Raw genomic sequence first — 5,000 nt, 5'->3', positions numbered from 1 at the left:
AGGAAGGTTGTTAGGATGCTGAGGTCACAATCAGCACGTTGACTACGGACACAAAGAGAGCACAGATATGAGATCCCGTAAACATGACCGACAGAGGAAACTGATCTGAGAACAGTAAATCGCAACATAACACCCCAGGGTTCGCAAATGTGGTCCAAATTCAAGGATTTAAAGAGACTGAAGTCCAGGGAGCCCCTCGAACCCCAAAAATAAACTCACAAGTCGAGTTCATTCTACACTGACTCCTTACCAGTACCACCAAGATGCTTGCCAGCCTGCGGTTCTGCTGTAGTGGTACTGATCATGGAACAGCCACTCCTATGGTTCTGCTGTAATAGTACTGATCCTGGAACAGCCACTCCTGTGGTTCTGCTGGAGTGGTACTGATCCTGGAACAGCCACTCCTATGATTCTGCTGTAATAGTTCTGATCCTGGAACAGCCACTCCTATGATTCTGCTGGAGTGGTACTGATCCTGGAACAGCCACTCCTATGGTTCTGCTGTAATAGTACTGATCCTGGAACAGCCACTCCTATGGTTCTGCTGGAGTGGTACTGCTCCTGGAACAGCTACTCCTGCGGTTCTGCTGTAGTGGTAGAGTCCTGTATAGTCCCGTACAGTCCCGCAGGGTCTATGTGTTCTCTCACTCTACTGGAAATAGAGACACTTCTTCCTGTAGCTCAGCTGGCAGAGCAGGTAGAGAATGATGGTACTAGTAACAACAAGGTCAGAGGTCGATTCCCAGGGAACACATACTGACACACTAGTAAATATGCTGCAGATGAGAGCACCTGCCACACGGAAAACATTATTTATCTGAGAGGATAGAACCAGTGTGTGTGTATTGCAGAAGTGAGTTAAGGGTAGTAGTGTCATCCAATTTGTACATATACATTTCTATAACATGTACAGACACAAACTGGTATAATGTACTTTTGTTCTTTTATTTGTTTTTAAATATAAGGGCCACATGTTACATACACACACACACACACACACACACACACACACACACACACACACACACATGCACACACACATGCACACACACATGCACACACACACACACTAGGACTGAACCACTCACACACAAACGCTGGGACTGAACCACTCACACACACACACACACACACACACACACACACACAAGGACTGAACCACACACACACACACACACACACACACACACACACACACACACACACTAGGACTGAACCACTCACACACAAACGCTGGGATTGAACCACCACACACACACACACACTAGGACTGAACCACTCACACACACACACACACACACACACACACACACGTACACACACATGTACACACACGTACACACACATGTACACACACACATACACACACACACGTACACACACACGTACACACACATGTACACACACACACACCCACACACCCACCCACACACATCCATACACACACACTCAACCACACACACACACACACCCACACACATCCATCTACACACACCCATCCACACACCCACACACCCACACACACACACACACACACATCCATCTACACACACCCATCCACACACACACACACACACACACACACACACACAGACACATTACAGGCTGATCCTCTGTGTGTGTGTGTGTGTGTGTGTGTGTGTGTGTGTGTGTGTGTGTGTGTGTGTGTGTGTGAGTGTTTGTATGTGTGTGTGTGTCCTAACCTCCCCCACACAGTCAGCATTCCAGACTTCTCAGTTTGTTCTGCTGTAAGGTCAGGACCACTGACAGCCTGCATGTAATCTCTCTCCCAGAAACCCAAAGCGTCTTTCACACAGAGCCTCTGTTATGTGCACCCATTAACAGCTCCTCTTTAACCCCCTCAACTAACCTCCTGCCCCGAGGGGTCAAACAGTCACCCGACCAGCCCCGGCAGATGCCCTGAAACCCCTGACTGGAACAAATGCCCCTCAAAGATCCAAACAGAAAAACAGCTCAGAAATATTCGAAGTAAAAGAAAAAGTGACAATGCAGTAAAGTGAATACATTTTTTTGCTCAGTGAAACACAATCTTAAAGAGCCAGGTTAGCTCAAATATCTCCTGAAGAGGAAAATCAATACGAGAAACAGTACTGCTGCCTAGCACTCCGTGGGAGTCTGGGACAGCTGTGATTGGACCTGGTACACAGCAGTGTCCCGGACCAGGTCAGTGTCCTGAACCTACCCAGAACAACTCGCTGTTCATTGTTTCAGGAAGATTCCAGGTGAGTAAGTGTACTGTAGTAAGAGACGTAGAGATATTCAATATTACAGTGAACACACCAGAGTTGCAGTCAGTACACACAACACATGAATATATTTTATAACTGTAATGTTGACATTTTTGCAGATGTGAATTTTGACATATGCTCATTTCTCATAATCTGACCTGCAGTAGACTATAGTCAAGGGTCAAGGGTCAAGTCAGTGGAACCTCACACACCTAAGACCCTGACTAATTATCCCCATCAACACACGCATTTTGTCAAGCTATCTTTTACAGCGCTTTCTCAGACAAGTTTGTCTGCCACAGCATCGTACTTTACACCCACAGTAAAGACATTTATGAACCTGCAGCTGTTGTTCTTTCTGTAATCTACACTCATGCGGATGTGCACTGATAAAAAAAACCCTGCAATGCTCATCCAGCTCTAACATAGTGAGGTAACAGAGTGAGGTAACGGAGTGAGGTAGTGGAGTGAGGTAGTGGAGTGAGATAATGGAATGGCTTTATTCATGTCATTCATGTCTTTTGCTCTGTCACACAAACATTTCGAAATATAGGCCCATAGTTTTGAATTGTTCCCTCGGGTTGTTAGTGATGGAATGGCAAGCTAACCAAAGCTTACACAGCTTGCATACAATTTGAGTGAAAACGCGTGAGGCAGACAGCCAGGGTAGTGCAGGCTCACGTGAGGCAGACAGCCAGGGTAGCGCAGGCTCACGTGAGGCAGACAGCCAGGGTAGTGCAGGCTCACGTGAGGCAGACAGCCAGGGTAGTGCAGGCTCACGTGAGGCAGACAGCCAGGGTAGTGCAGGCTCACGTGAGGCAGACAGCCAGGGTAGCGCAGGCTCACGTGAGGCAGACAGCCAGGGTAGCGCAGGCTCACGTGAGGCAGACAGCCAGGGTAGCGCAGGCTCACGTGAGGCAGACAGCCAGGGTAGCGCAGGCTCACGTGAGGCAGACAGCCAGGGTAGCGCAGGCTCACGTGAGACAGTCAGCCATGGTAGCGCAGGCTCACGTGAGGCAGACAGCCAGGGTAGCGCAGGCTCACGTGAGGCAGACAGCCAGGGTAGCGCAGGCTCACGTGAGACAGTCAGCCAGGGTAGCGCAGGCTCACGTGAGGCAGACAGCCAGGGTAGCGCAGGCTCACGTGAGACAGACAGCCAGGGTAGCGCAGGCTCACGTGAGACAGTCAGCCAGGGTAGCGCAGGCTCACGTGAGGCAGACAGCCAGGGTAGCGCAGGCTCACGTGAGACAGACAGCCAGGGTAGCGCACGTTCATGTGAGACAAGACAGCCACAGTAGTGCTGCTTCTTTCCCCACAATTGAATATTAATGTTCAAAATTGAATGTCTGGAATTCTATTATATAATTGAATTTAGAATATTTGTTGACAGCAGGAAGACATACAGACACGCAGAGGCACACAAACACACACACACACACACACACACACACACACACACACACACACACTAGCACTCCCACATACCATCGCAACACACACACCCCCCCTACCCAGAAAACCCCACTATAAAACGACTGTTCGGTGGTGCAGGAAGCCCCATCAGGAGAGGTCAGGACAACAGGACATGGGCCAGGACCCTGTTCTCCTCCTGCCCGTTGGGACTTGGGCCTGTGTTTATTGTTGTAGGGGCTTTTTCCTCCATCCAACAGCCTTGGCAGGTGGAGCCAGAACAATAAGACCCGTTCCACTGTGTCCCCTCTGTCTCACTGTAGAGTACTTCCCCTGCTGTGACCCACATGCCCCTCACACACAGGAGAACGACGGACGCCCTCCCTCGGTCCTGGGATGGGGTAGGGGCCGATGGGGGGTAACGGCACTCTGGAGGATGTGTTGTGCATGGGTGAGTAGAGTAGGGGAGTTGAGTGTGGGTGAGTTCTGTGAGTTATGGGAGTGCTGAGTGTGTAAGGGGGGAGGTGAGTAGTGTGTGGGGTTGTGTGGGGGATGAGTTGTATGGGATTACCCTGGGGATTGTGGGTAACTACAGATTTATCCTGGGGATGAGGGTAACTGTAAGGTTTTACAATGGGGTTGAGGGGTAACCAGATGGTTTTACCCTGTGGGTGAGGGGTAACTGCATTGTTTTATCCTGGGGGTATATAGTGTGGTGCCTGTCTGTATGCTGTCAGCCCCACCTACCTGTGCAGGTGAGGAGCTCAGTGGGTGGAGTTTCAGTAGGCTTCCTCTGGCCCAGTTAGTAGTGGTCTCTCTCCCTCTCGCCCTTGCTCACACAGCACGTCCTGGGAGCTCGGCCTGCCGGGAAACACAGGAAAAATCTTCAACTCCAGGATCACAAACCCACAGACTCCCATGATGCTCGGCTCACTGGTCAGGAACCTCCCCAGGGTTGGCCTGGTGCCAACCATGTGATTCCAACTACAACTTCATCTCTCTTCTCTCTTTCTCTCTCTCTCTCTCTCTACTCTTTCATCCTCTCCCTCATTCTCCCCTGTCCCGTTTTCCCAGCAGTGAAGTAGTCCAGGTGGTGTGTGGGTGGAGTGGGTGGAGAAGAGAAGGGATCTGCCCCAGGACAGCCAGCCAGTTCACTGAAACAGCAGCCCTAACTGGGGGAGGAGGGGCCAGACACCAACGACCCACCCATTCCCCAGCGCGACAGCCACACTGTGCGTCTTTCTAAAAATAAAACTGTAATCGCTGCAGTCAGTGTGTAACAGGAGTATGAATCCTTCACAAAGAGCCATTGTGTTCATCTCTTCCCCTGGAGTCCGGCTG

General features: G+C 50.4%; 1 protein-coding gene across 1 annotated transcript in view; it reads right to left on the bottom strand.

Moving 5' to 3' along the window:
• Positions 1 to 5,000, bottom strand: part of lhfpl2a (LHFPL tetraspan subfamily member 2a) — a 38,114-nt gene that overhangs the window by 19,396 nt on the left and 13,718 nt on the right. Inside the window, exon 2 of the mRNA XM_027030597.2 lies at positions 4,407 to 4,520. The gene's annotated coding sequence lies outside the window, so the exon portion shown is untranslated. The remainder of the gene's footprint in view (positions 1 to 4,406; positions 4,521 to 5,000) is intronic.

This window comes from Electrophorus electricus, chromosome 22 (genome assembly GCF_013358815.1).
Source record: "Electrophorus electricus isolate fEleEle1 chromosome 22, fEleEle1.pri, whole genome shotgun sequence".
Taxonomy (NCBI): Eukaryota; Metazoa; Chordata; class Actinopteri; order Gymnotiformes; family Gymnotidae; genus Electrophorus; species Electrophorus electricus.
Note: the sequence above shows the minus strand (reverse complement) of the source record. Positions and strands in the feature narration are given on the sequence as shown.